We start from the raw sequence: 13,329 nt of genomic DNA on the forward strand, positions 1-13,329 counted from the left end.
GGATCATGTCAACTGCAAACAAAGATAGTTTGACTTCCCTTCTTCCTATTGGAATAATTTTTTTTTCTCTTGTCTAATTACCCTAGCCAAAGCTTCCAATACTGTATTAAATAGGACTGGTGAAAGAAGGCATCCTTGTCCCCACAGAGCTACAAACAACTGTTAGAGAATAATAACATCTCTACTCACATAAACTAGAATATCTAGAAGAGATGGATAAATTCCTGGACACATATACCCTCCCAAGACTGAACCAGGAAGAAATCAAATCCCTGAATAGACCAATAATGAATTCTGAAATTGAGGCAGTGATAAATAGCCAACCAACTATTTAAGAAAAATCAAGGTCAGATGGATTCACAGCTGCATTCTACCAGAGGTACAAAGAAGAACTGATACCTTTCTTACTGAAACTATTCCAAACAATTGAAAAGGAGGGACTCCTCCCTAATTCACTCTATGAGGCCAGCATCATCCTGATACCAAAAACTGGCAGAGATACAACAAAACTTCAGACCAATATCTTTGATGAATACTGAGGCAAAAATTCTCAACAAAGTACCTGCAAACGGAATCCAGCAGCCCATCCAAAAGTTTATCCACCATGATCAAGTTGGCTTTATGCAACATTGGTTCAATATATGCAAATCAATAAATGTGATTCATCACATAAATAGAACTAAAGAGAAAAACTACATGCCATCAATAAATGCAGAAAAGACCTTCGATAAAATTCAATATCCTTCAGGTTAAAAAGTCTCAATTAGGCAGTGCACAGTGGTTTACACCTGTAATCCCAACACTTTGGGAGAGCAAGGCAGGAGGAACACCTGAAGTCGGGAGTTCGAGACCAGCCTGACCAACATGGAGAAACCCCATCTTTACTAAAAATACAAAAAATTTGTCAGGTATAGTAGTGTATGCCTGTAATCACAGCCTCTTGGAAGGCTGAGGCAGGAGAATTGCTTGAACACAGGAGGCAGAGGTTGAGGTGAGCCAAGATCATGCCATTGCACTCCAGCCTGGGCAACAAAAATGAAACTACATCTCAGAAGAAAAAGAAAAGCCTCAACTAACTAGGTATTTATCAGACAGGGACATACTTCAAAATAATAAGAGACATGTATGACAAACCCACAGCCAATATTATACTGAATGGGCAAACACTGGAAGTATTCCCCTTGAAACCTGGCACAAGAGCTGTTTAAATACATTATGATAGGCTGTATTAAATTTGATGAATGACACACAGTTTTTAAGAGAATGAGATCAAAGATGGAAAATTTTTGAGGATAGTGAAGTTAAAAATCAGGTTTCAAAGCACAAATTGTGTGTGCCTAGAAAACAGCCACAATTCTGTCATTCAGATTCTTAATATGATTATTTCCAAGGAGTGAGAAACATCTGGTTCAAATCAAAGGAGTAGTGGACTGCATGCCAGAAAATACATTTTACTTTTGACTTTATTTACGTTTGAAATGATTAAATTAACTGTTTTTATAACAAACAGGACTTATCATTAAATTATGGGGAAGAAAAAAGATTATAGAGATTGCTGTTTTTTTCAATTAAACATCTCTTAAAGTAAAAAATTCAGTGGGTTTTTATTGCTAAATGAAAATTTATCTATGTCTTATAAAAAATAATGGAGATTATACTTCCTCCTATGCCTCAAGGACTAATTTTCCCCAAATCCTTTATTTGCACAGTCTGAAATTATGGCATTCATTTATATTACTGAGCTCCTTCTATGTTCCAGGCATTGTTGTGGAGCCCCTACTGTGCTCTAGTCATTATTTTGTGTGCTTGAGATAAAGCAAAAAACAAGATTGGCAAGAGGCAAAACTTCCTGTCCTCATGGAACTTATATTCTAAGGGAGGAGTGATTAAAAATATGACTGTAATAGACATTTACAGGACATTCTACCCAACAGCTACAGATTAAAAGTAAAAGGATGAAGAAAGATACACCATGCTAACACTACTTTTAAAGCTGAAGTATTTTTATTAGTTTCAGACAAACTACACTGACTTCAGTAACAAACAAAAAACTAATTAGGGATAATGAGCAGCTTTATGAAAGATAAAGGAATTGATTTTCAAGAATCCAATACAATTGTAAGTGTGTGTAACTAACAATATACCATCAAAATATTTTAGATAAAAAGTGTTAGAAATAAAAGAAGGCAGGGCGTGGCGGCTCACGCTTATAATGCCAGCACTATGGGAGGCCGAGGCAGGCGGTCATGAGGTCAGGAGTTCGAGACCAGCCTGACCAACATAGTGAAACCCCGTCTATACTAAAAATGCAAAAATTATCCAGGCACGTGTCTGTAATCCCAGCTACTCAGGAGGCTGAGCCAGGAGAATCACTTGAACCTGGGAGGCGGGGGCTGCAGTGAGCCAAGATTGTGCCCTTGCACTCCAGCCCGGGCCACAGAGCTAGACTCTGCTTCGAAATAAATAAATAAATAAATAAATAAATATCAATTATTATAATCAAAGACTTCAACACCCTTCTTCATAGATAAAGCAAATTAAAAAAAAAATTGACCTGAACACCATTGTCAACTTGATCTCATCAGCCTTTGTAGAATACTCCATTTAACAATAGCATAATACACATTTTTCTGAAGCTCGTGTGGATCACATATGACACATCTAATGCACTTAAACACATTTAAAAGAGAAAAAATCATACAATGTATGCTGTCAGACATGATAGCATTAAACAGTAAATCAATAACAGAAGAAGAGCTCGAAAACCCTCAAGTATTTGGAAATTAACACATATCTAAATAACACATGGGATAACAAAAAAGTCTCACAGAAAATAAATCAAAGTAGATAAAAATAAAAATTAACTTACCAATTTTTGTTAGTGCAGCAAATGCATTACACAGGGTCAAATTTGTAAGACCTATTTTAGAAAAAAATAAAGGTAAGATATCAATAATTTAAACTTTTATCATACAAAATCAAAGAAAAATTTAAACTTAAAGAATATAGAGGAAAAGAAATCATAAAAATTAACATGGAAATAGAAAAACAAATGCTGTATATTCTCACTTATAAGTGAGAGCCAAGCATTAAGTGTACATAGATATGAAGATGGGTACAATAGACACTGGGGACTACTAGAGAGGGAGGAGAGAAAGAGGGGTGTCAGCTGAAAAATGACCTATTGGATTCTATGCTCACTACCTGGATGATGGTATCATCCATACTCCAAACCTCAGTATCACATAATATGCCCATGTAGTAAATCTCATGTGTACCCCTTAAATCTAAAATAAAGTTAAAAATATATTTTTCAATTAAAGCAGAAATGAATGAAATTGAAAACAGGAAAACAATAGAGAAAATCAATAAAACCAAATGCTGGTTCTTTAAACAGGTAAATGAAACTGATATACTTCCTATGAGGCTAATTAAGGAAGAAGGAAAAGGAGAAGAGAATGAGGAAAGAACAAGGAGGAAAAAAGAAGGTAGAGAAGGGAGAGGAGGAGTAGGAAGAGAAGAAGAATTATTTAAAATTGCTATTTCAGAAATGAAAGATATGTCATTACTAATAATTCATGACATTCATAGGATAATATGATTACACTATAAACAACTTTATGCTAGTACAGTTGATAATTTAGGTAAAATTGATCAATTTCTTCAATGACAAAAAGTAACAAAACCCAAACAAGAGAAATACATAACCTATTAATATATCTATTGATGCCAATTACTTTAATAGAGGAGGTCTATATCTATAAAAGTAATTATAAATGATAACCTGACAAATAGTGCCAGGTCCAGATGTGTTCACCAGCGATTCTTCAAAATAATTATAATGTAAATGCTATGATTTTTTTCTGGAAATTAGAAGCTTAGATAACACTTCTAACTCATTATATGAGTTCTGCCTTATCCCAATACCAAAAACAGATAACAATGTTTAAATAAAAGTAAATTATAGGACAATATACCTCGAGAACATAGACTTAGACTTTGTCAACAAAATAACAACAAATTCACCACTATATAGGATAATTATACACCATGCCACGTAGGATTATTTCTAGCATGTAAGACCAGTCAATAATTCAAAACTCAATTAGTGGAATCCACCACTCCAACCAACTTAAAATAGAATATTCTGGTCCAGATCTAACTAAATATGTACAGGGGCTCTGTGGGAAACTATGTGGGAAACTATAAAATAAGAATAAAAATTCAAAGTTCTAAATATATGGAGAATACCTTTCATGCTCATAGATTAGAATTCTCTCTCTCTCTCTCTCTCTCTCTGTGTGTGTGTGTGTGTGTATATATATATATATATGTTTTTTTTTTTTCCAAGACAGGTTCTTGGTTTGTTGCCCAGGCAGGAGTGCAGTGGCACCATCTTGGCTCACTGCAACCTCCGCCTCCCAGGTTCAAGCAATTCTTCTGCCTCAGCCTCCTGAGTAGCTGGGATTACAGGCGCCCACCACCACGCCTGGCTAATTTTTGTATTTTTAGTAGAGACGGGGTTTTGCCATGTTGGCCAGGCTGGTCTTGAACTCCTGACCTCGTGACCCACCCGCGTTGGCCTCCCAAAGTGCTGGGATTACAGGTGTGAGCCACTGCACCCGGCCCCTCAATATTTTTATGATGGCAATTTTTCCCAACTCGATGTGTACCATCAATGCAATACCAATCCACAATCCAGAAAATTATATTGTAAGTATCAATGAACTAATTCTAAAGTTTATACGGAGAGGCAAAAGGCCTAGAATGACCAACAACTAAAGAGAAGAAGACTGGAGTACTGAAACTATTCCATTTCAAAGCTCACTGTAAATTTATGTGCACTGGTCAAAGAAGAAATATATATCATTGTAAATGATCATAAAGTCTAGATTTAGAATGATACAAACATAGACAACTATTCAACAAAAGAGAAGACAAAATTAATACAGAAAGGTAAACTTTGTAATAAGTTGTTTGGGAACATTTGGAAATCCATATGAAAAACAAACAAATCTGGACACAGAACTTACACCTTATACAGAAATTAACTCAAAATCAATTACAGACCTAAAAGTATAATGCAAAGCTATACCATTTTAAATAAAAATCAGCAAAATATTGACATGATTTTGGAATTGTCAATTAACTTGTAGATACAACACCAATAATAGGCTGCATGAAAGAAAAAAAAAACAATGATAGTAAACTTTATTAAAATTATTAACTACTCTACTGTTAAAGTGTAAAGAGAATTAAAAACCAGCTACACTGTAGGAAAAAATACTTGCAAAACTTATCTGATAAAATATTTGTATCCAAAATAGATAAATAAATTTTAAAATTCAATAATTAAAAATAAAAAATGGGCAAAATTCTGATACCTAAATAGATAATATATAAAAACTATAGATAAGCATAGGAAAAGATGCTCCACATTATTAGTCATTAGATAAATGCAAATTAAAACCAAAATGTGATACTACTACATACCTATCGCAACGAAAAAAAAAAAAAATCTAACCATACCATTATACGTAGCAACAGAGTCTCTTATTCATAGCTGTTGGGAATGTCAAATGGTACAACCACTTTGAAAAACATTTTGGCAGTTTTTACAAAGTTAAGTAAGTCTTACCATACAATCTAGTTATTATGCTCCTAGGTAATTACCCAACTGATTTAAAAATTATATCCATGCAAAAGTCTGCATGTTAACGTTTAAAGCAGCATTACTCATAAACAACAAAAACTGGAAGCAACAAAGATGTCCTTCAATAAGGGAAAGTCTAAACCACAGTTAATCCATACAATGATGTATTATTTTTCAACCAAAAATACTGTGCTATCAGTCATTAAAAAGCATAGATGAATCTTGAATGCATGATGCTAAATGAAAGCAGCCAGTCTAAAAACTGCATACTATGGTTGTAATGACAGGACATTATAGAAAAGGCAAAACATAGAAATAGTATAATTAACAGTGATTGTCAGTGGCTAGTGGTTTGGGATTGAAGGAACATTGAATAGGTGAAGCATAGATTTCATAGGCTAGTGAAACTATTCTGTATTATACTTAATGGTAAATAAAAGATATTAAGCATTTATTAAATCCAAAACTTTATAGCCCCCAAAAGTAAACCTTACTGTATTCACATTTAACATATCATTTGTGTAGCTGGAGATCTCAAGATGAATATGGAATATGAAAAAGGCTCTAAATGTATTACAAATGTATAAATGCCATGGTGGAAGAAGGTGCTAATCTAAGAAAACTTAAAAGTGAGTAGTGATTGTAAAATGAAAGGCAAAAAGAATTATACATAGCATTCTACTTGATAAAGTTTCTTTTCTTTCTTTCTTTTTTTTTTTTTTTTTTTTTTTTTGAGACAGAGTCTTGCTGTGTTACCCAGGCTGGAGTGCAGTGGCTAGATCTCGGATCACTGAAACCCCTTCCTGCCGGGTTCAAGGGATTCTCCTATCTCAGCCTCCTGAGTAGCTGGGACTACAGGTGCGTTCCACCCTGCCCGGCTAACTTTTTGTTTGTTTGTTTTGGTTTTTTAGTAGAGATGGGGTTTCACCGTGTTGGCCAGGGTGGTCTCAATCTCCTGACCTCATTATCCGCCCTCCTTGGCCTCCCAAAGTGCTGGGATTACAGGCATGAGCCACAGCGCCCATTCACGATAAAGTTGTTTTTCGTAAGGGCAAAGCTGAGCAGTTTTGAAAGCACTATATATGCCTACTGAAATTAAGCAAGTATGGAAATGGATGCCAGATAGAGAGAATTAGGTTTCTCACTGTTGGAATTGGAGGTTAGACTTGAGCAAATTGAAAAGGCTATAATTATCAATGCCTTAATGAATCAGAGCTGAAGAAACCAGTATGGAATGTTCAGATTAATATAGGTAAAAAGGTTTACATACAGAAATATTTATAGATATGTTTCTATTCATGGGTTATTATACACACATACATGCCTCTGCTCTGTCAGCTTAGAAGGCCTAGAAGAAACAATACTTTTTTTTCCATTCTCAGTCTTACTCAGCCTGGTCTCTTTTGCCAGGAAGACTCATTACATACAGTGCAGAAACAGACATGCTTAAATGCATTCACATGGAATGGGAGCCTATATAGGATGATCAAACACATCTAATAAAGAATCAAATTTAACTTCTAGAAATCAAAAGAAAAAAATGAAAGGAGTATGTTGTTTAAATGAAGAGGGAATATGTGTGGATAGGCAGGAAAACTCCCAATATACTTTTGAATACTAACTCACCACTCAGATGTACAAAGCCACCTAGTAAAGACAGAATATATGTGCCCCTCAGCATCCGGGATGGGGAAGCAAAGCAGTGCGGAGGCTGGGAGGTGAAGTGCCAGCTCTCTGGACAGTGGCTCGCTCACGCCATCCAGACTGTAAGATTTACTCATGAATCCTTGACTGCCCTTGAAATTCCTAATGACCTGTTACAGACCATCCAGGATCTCATTTTGGATCTCCGAGTACGTTGCGTAATGGTCACATTGCAGCATACGGCGGAAGAAATAAAGAGATTGGCTGAAAAAGAAGACTGGATTGTTGATAATGAAAGACTGACTTCTCTACCATGTCAGTTTGAACAGTGCATCGTGTGTTCTCTGCAGTCACTGAAGGGGGTTCTGGAGTGTAAGCCGGGAGAGGCCAGTGTCTTTCAACAACCTAAAACACAGGAGGAGGTTTGCCAACTAAGCATTAATATAATGCAGGTTTTTACACACTGTCTGGAACAGTTGAGCATCAAGCCTGATGCAGATATAGATACTACAATCTCTCTGTTGATGTTTCTTCCCCTGATTTGTTTGGAAGTATCCATGAAGACTTCAGCTTGACCTCTGAACAGCGCCTTTTGATAGTCCTAAGTAATTACTGCTATCTAGAATGTCACACCTTCCTAAATATCACAGAACATTTTCAAAAGCACAACTTCCAGGGAATAGAAAAAATAACACAGGTTAGCATGGCCTCATTGAAAGAACTAGATCAAAGACTCTTTGAAAATTACATCGAGTTGAAAGCTGATCCCGTCGTTAGCTACTTAGAACCTGGAATTTGTGCAGGATATTTTGATTGTAAAGACTGCCTGCTTCCAACAGGTGTCAGCAACTATTTAAAAGAAGCACTGGTGAATATAATTGCCGCGCACGCAGAGGTGTTCACTATTTCCAAAGAACTGGCCCCTCAGGTACTGTACAAGGTGACAGAAGCAGTTTCTGAAGAGCTCAGTCGACTGATGCAATGTGTTTCATCCTTCAACAAAAATGGAGTTCTACAGGCAAGACTTGAAATCTGTGCTTTAAGGGACACTGTGGCTGTTTACCTGACACCTGAAAGCAAGTCAAGTTTTAAGCAGACCTTGGAAGCCCTGCCCCAGCTTTCCAGTGGAGCAGATAAAAAGTTACTGGAAGAGCTCCTGAACAAGTTCAAGAGTAGCATGCACTTGCAGCTCACCTGTTTCCAAGCAGCTTCTTCAACCATGATGAAAACATAAATACCTGCCAAATAAAGGAAGTCCGGGAAAATAACAAGGCTAAGCACTAGCTTTTATCATTCTCACTCACTCTTAATTTGATGTGCATCACTTCACATCCACGTGTTGCAGTCCCGGAGGCCCTGTATGTTATCTGTGATGCAGTGTGAGTGCCGGTCACTGTGTTACACTCACAGGTGTTGGAGGGGCAGCTGCAGACTTCAGGGTCCCCTAAAGGAAAGACCAGGCTCCGCGTGGACGGCCAACTCCCTGCCCGCCATTGCCCCCTCCTTCAGCAGGTTACTTTCTCTCTGCCACCTCTTATCCGGTGAAGGATCTCGCTCAGTAGCTGGAAGAATGCTGCTCTCACACAGTCTCTTCTCTGAAACCTCAGGATGCTCTTTGGTCACCAGGCAGTGGGAGCTGTAGACCAGCCACGTGCACTTGCCCCACATTCACTGCTGACTGGCTTTACTGGAATAGGTTCAGGTCACCGTGACTTCTCTCACAAATCAGCTGCCCGCCCAACTCCATCATACCGTTGCATCTGAAAACTGAGGAATTCTCTATTTGTAGTCGGTTTGTCAAGGTTTTCAAAATTTTCTAAGGTTATTTTAAAGTCTCCTTTTTTAAAAGCTAAAATTAATGTCCTCATCAATGCAAGTATTTTTAGAGCACAGTGTAGTACAGTTTCCCTTATTTAAAATAAATGAAAGTGTTGGTTCACTTGAAGTATGGGGGAAATCATAGTAACTGGAAATGAAAGTTTAATCTTTTACAAATGTGCTTGATAAAGCTGTTAAGAAATACACAGAATATTGTCTTTCCTAAGCATGTTAACTGTTGTATCTAACTCAACTATGAGCTAAATTTAAAAACTGCAACCATGAATATTTGTGTTATTTTAAATATCTAGTGCAGCACATTCAGCCAATAAAGAATCTGCTTTTAATATAAGTTGTAATTTACTTGGAAAAAAAGACAGAATATATATATGTCACATATATACACATATATATGTGTGTATATATATATACACAATCATAATTTAATGATGGAGTAATACCCAGCTCAGTGCTTATTATCTCATCGTGCTTTGCCTTAAAGAAGAGATTCTCTCATTCTCATAAAGTAGATGGGAGTGGAATTCTGCCTTATTCATGGGAGACCTTTCAGATAATTGACTATTTCTGCTAGTACTGTTACTGTTATTAACCCCTGGTAAACATAATGTTCACCTATTAGTAAATAATACTCTTGCATTCAGAATTAGAATCTATAAATCTCAATTGTATAATTTCTTCAAGAATATATGTTCAAGCTCTTGAATTAGACATGGAGATTCTAATTAATCCAACTAGTAGAAATAAGCATAATATAATTTCTAAAAAGAAAACAACAATCTTAAAGGAACAAGTTCCCTTGTAGCTCCAAAGCACTATTTTAATTTCTCTCTTTATATTAAAATTCAAAAGAGAGAGTATGCAAAAGCTTTACAAATCACTCACATTTTTGATCCGTTTTAGTAAGAACTTGAAAAGAAGAGCAGTTAAAACAATAATGATTTCTATGCTTGTGTAACATTGGCTGTTTCTTGGAGATAATATTTTCATTCAATTATGTCTGCAAGCACCATAACTTCTATTGATGAACATGGATTGACATAGTTGTTTAAGCCTATAATGAACTAAATGTTACACAGAATACAATTTTCCTCTTCATTTACCTTAATTTATTCTAGTTGTAAATGCCATTGACTTCCATGATTACAGAATAAATCTCGCTGTAGGATCAATTACTACTGTTTAGAATAAAACTTCAGTTGCTTTTTAAATGATATCCACTGGGTATTCCATTTTAATTTAGCATAGCTTTTGCAAAAATACTGGATCTCTAATGAATGACATACACGATTACATCTGAACCATTTTATATATAACTATTGAAATTATGATAAACTTATTTTTCCTTACAATTCATTAATTTCACCATTTAGAAATATATACATACCTAAGCATATACTTCCATGGCTTATTATGTAATTTACCTATTTGTTGTTAGAATTTTTTTTCTGCAAAATAAGAATGAATATTTCTTTATGTATGAAATTTTCTAACTGATTTTCTTCTCTTCTTGAGGAAGACCAAGATCATTTAACAACTTTTGTCATCACTAATTATAATTAAAATATTTTTATTGTTCCAAGTAAAATTAAAGTTAAAAAGCAAGTCAATTTTAAGGAAACAACCTTACATATATCTTTCACTTAATACAAATGTGAACTTACACATATACAGTATTTTAAACAAATGGTTTTCAAACTTTTTAGTCTCCAAGTCACTTTACTCTGTAAATAAATTATTGTGGAGCAAAAAGGGCTTTTGTTGATAGGGTTGACATCTATCAATATTTACCATATTAAGAATTAAAGCTGAGAAATTTTATAAAAATATGTATGCATACATTTCATCAGCTTTAAAACCAGTGGCCTAATCACATTGTCATTTTTGTGTTTTGTTCACTGAAAGAAAAAAGACAATTTCAAACAACTGAAATGTTCTTGAGATCCCCACACCACCAACTTGAGAATATTTGGTCTACTTTAATGTAAACAGTAGTTTTATTAAACTCTAATTTAACTTTGAATATGAATATGTCTATTAATTGTTATAGGCTGTAGCATATCTATATATACTAAATCTTATAAAGTTTCAAATGACATTTTTCTTTACATAGTATCTCTAAAAGCACAATATATTGCTTTAAAATCACTTGTTTTTCTTGATCAGATAAATGAGACTAAGAAGGAGGAGGAACAGCTTTTGTTAAAGAAGATATGGTTTTAAACTTTGCAGAAATTTTAAACCTTAACCTCAGATGCTAAAGTGTGATTTTTAAATGCTATCACGATTATTGTTTTATCCATATAATTTTAAAACTTTAGTTACATGCCAACAGTTGTTTGTTGACAGATATCATTTACTTACGTGTTTCTTCTGAGCAAATAAAAAAAAAAGCCTTCAAGCTTTAAAATGTGATTACCAATTTTCTATTAAAATTTAGGTTACATGCTGTTAATCATTAGCTCAATGGATAAACTGCTAGTTTTGGAGAAAGAGAAAAAAATAAAACAATAATATATATTGGTATGTGTGAAATAAATATATGTAATGCCATAAATGTGTGTATATATGTATAGATATCTAGATGCAGATAGAGAGATAGATTATAGGTAGGTAGATAGATAGATATATAGATAGATAGATAGACGGATAGATAGTTGTGATGTTTATACTAATGTAATGTAGAAAAATTAAATGCCTAACTGCTTTTCAGTAAACATATTTCTGTTCTACTACTGGTACCCTAAGTAACTGGCATCGCTTTTTACTTATGAAGTAAAAGGCTTGTTTATTGAGGGAGTATCAAGATTGCCAAATTTATTGATAACAGGGATTAAAAATAAAGTGTTTTATAAAGGAAAGAGCAAAGATTATGAGAATATTTAAAATGAAACTGATAATTTAGACTGAGTGACAATTGCGCAGTGAAGAGGAAATAATATTTCAAATAATCTGATAGATGAGTAGACACTGGACAGTGCATAGATGGAATGATCTTTCTCACAGAGAAAAAAGCTGATATCAGAGAGTATTTACAAAAATCTAACAAAAGTTGCCAATGACTAGGGTGAATAAGTTCAGAGTGACATAAGAAGAGACTGCAGAGGTGAACAGATATTAGATATCAAAGGAGTGTGGGTAATTTTTTTTCTATATTTATATTAGAAACTATGTAACACTGTTCTCCTATGAAAAACAAGTTGTATGTATTTGTGAACATGAAAGGTGATAAAATTATGAAATAACTGAAGATGTCAAGTTCAAACTAGGAACAAGACCTATCCGAGGCAAACTAATTCATAAGCTATGTTACATACAATTGCTGTTGTCAGTGTGGTCATGACTATAATTTAATATGCCCATAGTCTTTAATTCTACCAAAATTTATAGCCTATTTGTGGGAAGGGAGTAAAATATTTATTAGGGAATTAGGAAACAGACATTGGCTGAAGTATTAAAATATACAGAATATTAAATATATGGTAATTTTGTCATTTTATTCTTTTCTCAGAAAGCTGGCTTTTTCTTTTTAAGACTGTACAAACAAATCTAGTCTTTATTCATAAAATTCTAAAAAGGCATATTTATCAAAGTCTCTTTTCCCCTGGCTTCCATGCCTGGTGTACATGTATTCACAAACATGCTTAATACAGTGTTTATATCTATAATTATCCAGTTTGATCATTTTATCTAAACAGAAATAGATAAAAGTAAAATACTAACACTTGCTTTCATTACATTTGCATAAATGTCAGGTAAACCTACTAAACATCTATCAAGGCATACTACCTTGTAAGGGTGATTATCATAAGCTGACATACAAAGGTTTTTTTAGAGCTGTGAAATTTTGACCGTCTTCCTAGTTCATGTTTATTCCCTTTGAAATACATTATTGGCTGAAGTTTTTTGTCAGTCTTGATTCTTACCACCAGGAACACAAAATTTTTTTAAAAGAAAAACTTTATCTGAAAAAAAATTAACAACTTAAATTATTTTTTTAAAAAAAGACATAAAGGTCAATCACATGAATAAATAAAATAAAAGGGGGGAAGTAAAGCAATTAAAAAATAATTTTCATGAATCATTAGGGTAAATGGTAGAGTAAGGACCTCTGGAAATTATTTTACAAAAGCAATACTAAAACTGACAAAATAAAATATTAGAATTAACTTCTTCAGAACTCTAGAAAATTTGTC

General features: G+C 34.2%; 1 pseudogene across 1 annotated transcript; it reads left to right on the forward strand.

The window, feature by feature from the left end:
• Window positions 1-6,580: 6,580 nt before the first annotated feature.
• LOC101019717 lies at window positions 6,581-9,478 on the forward strand (annotated as a pseudogene). Its single transcript, XR_002521161.2, has one exon. The product of XR_002521161.2 is annotated as an exocyst complex component 2 pseudogene (transcript).
• The last annotated feature ends 3,851 nt before the right edge of the window (window positions 9,479-13,329 follow it).

The sequence above is a fragment of the Papio anubis genome, chromosome 4 (genome assembly GCF_008728515.1).
Source record: "Papio anubis isolate 15944 chromosome 4, Panubis1.0, whole genome shotgun sequence".
Lineage (NCBI taxonomy): Eukaryota > Metazoa > Chordata > Mammalia > Primates > Cercopithecidae > Papio > Papio anubis.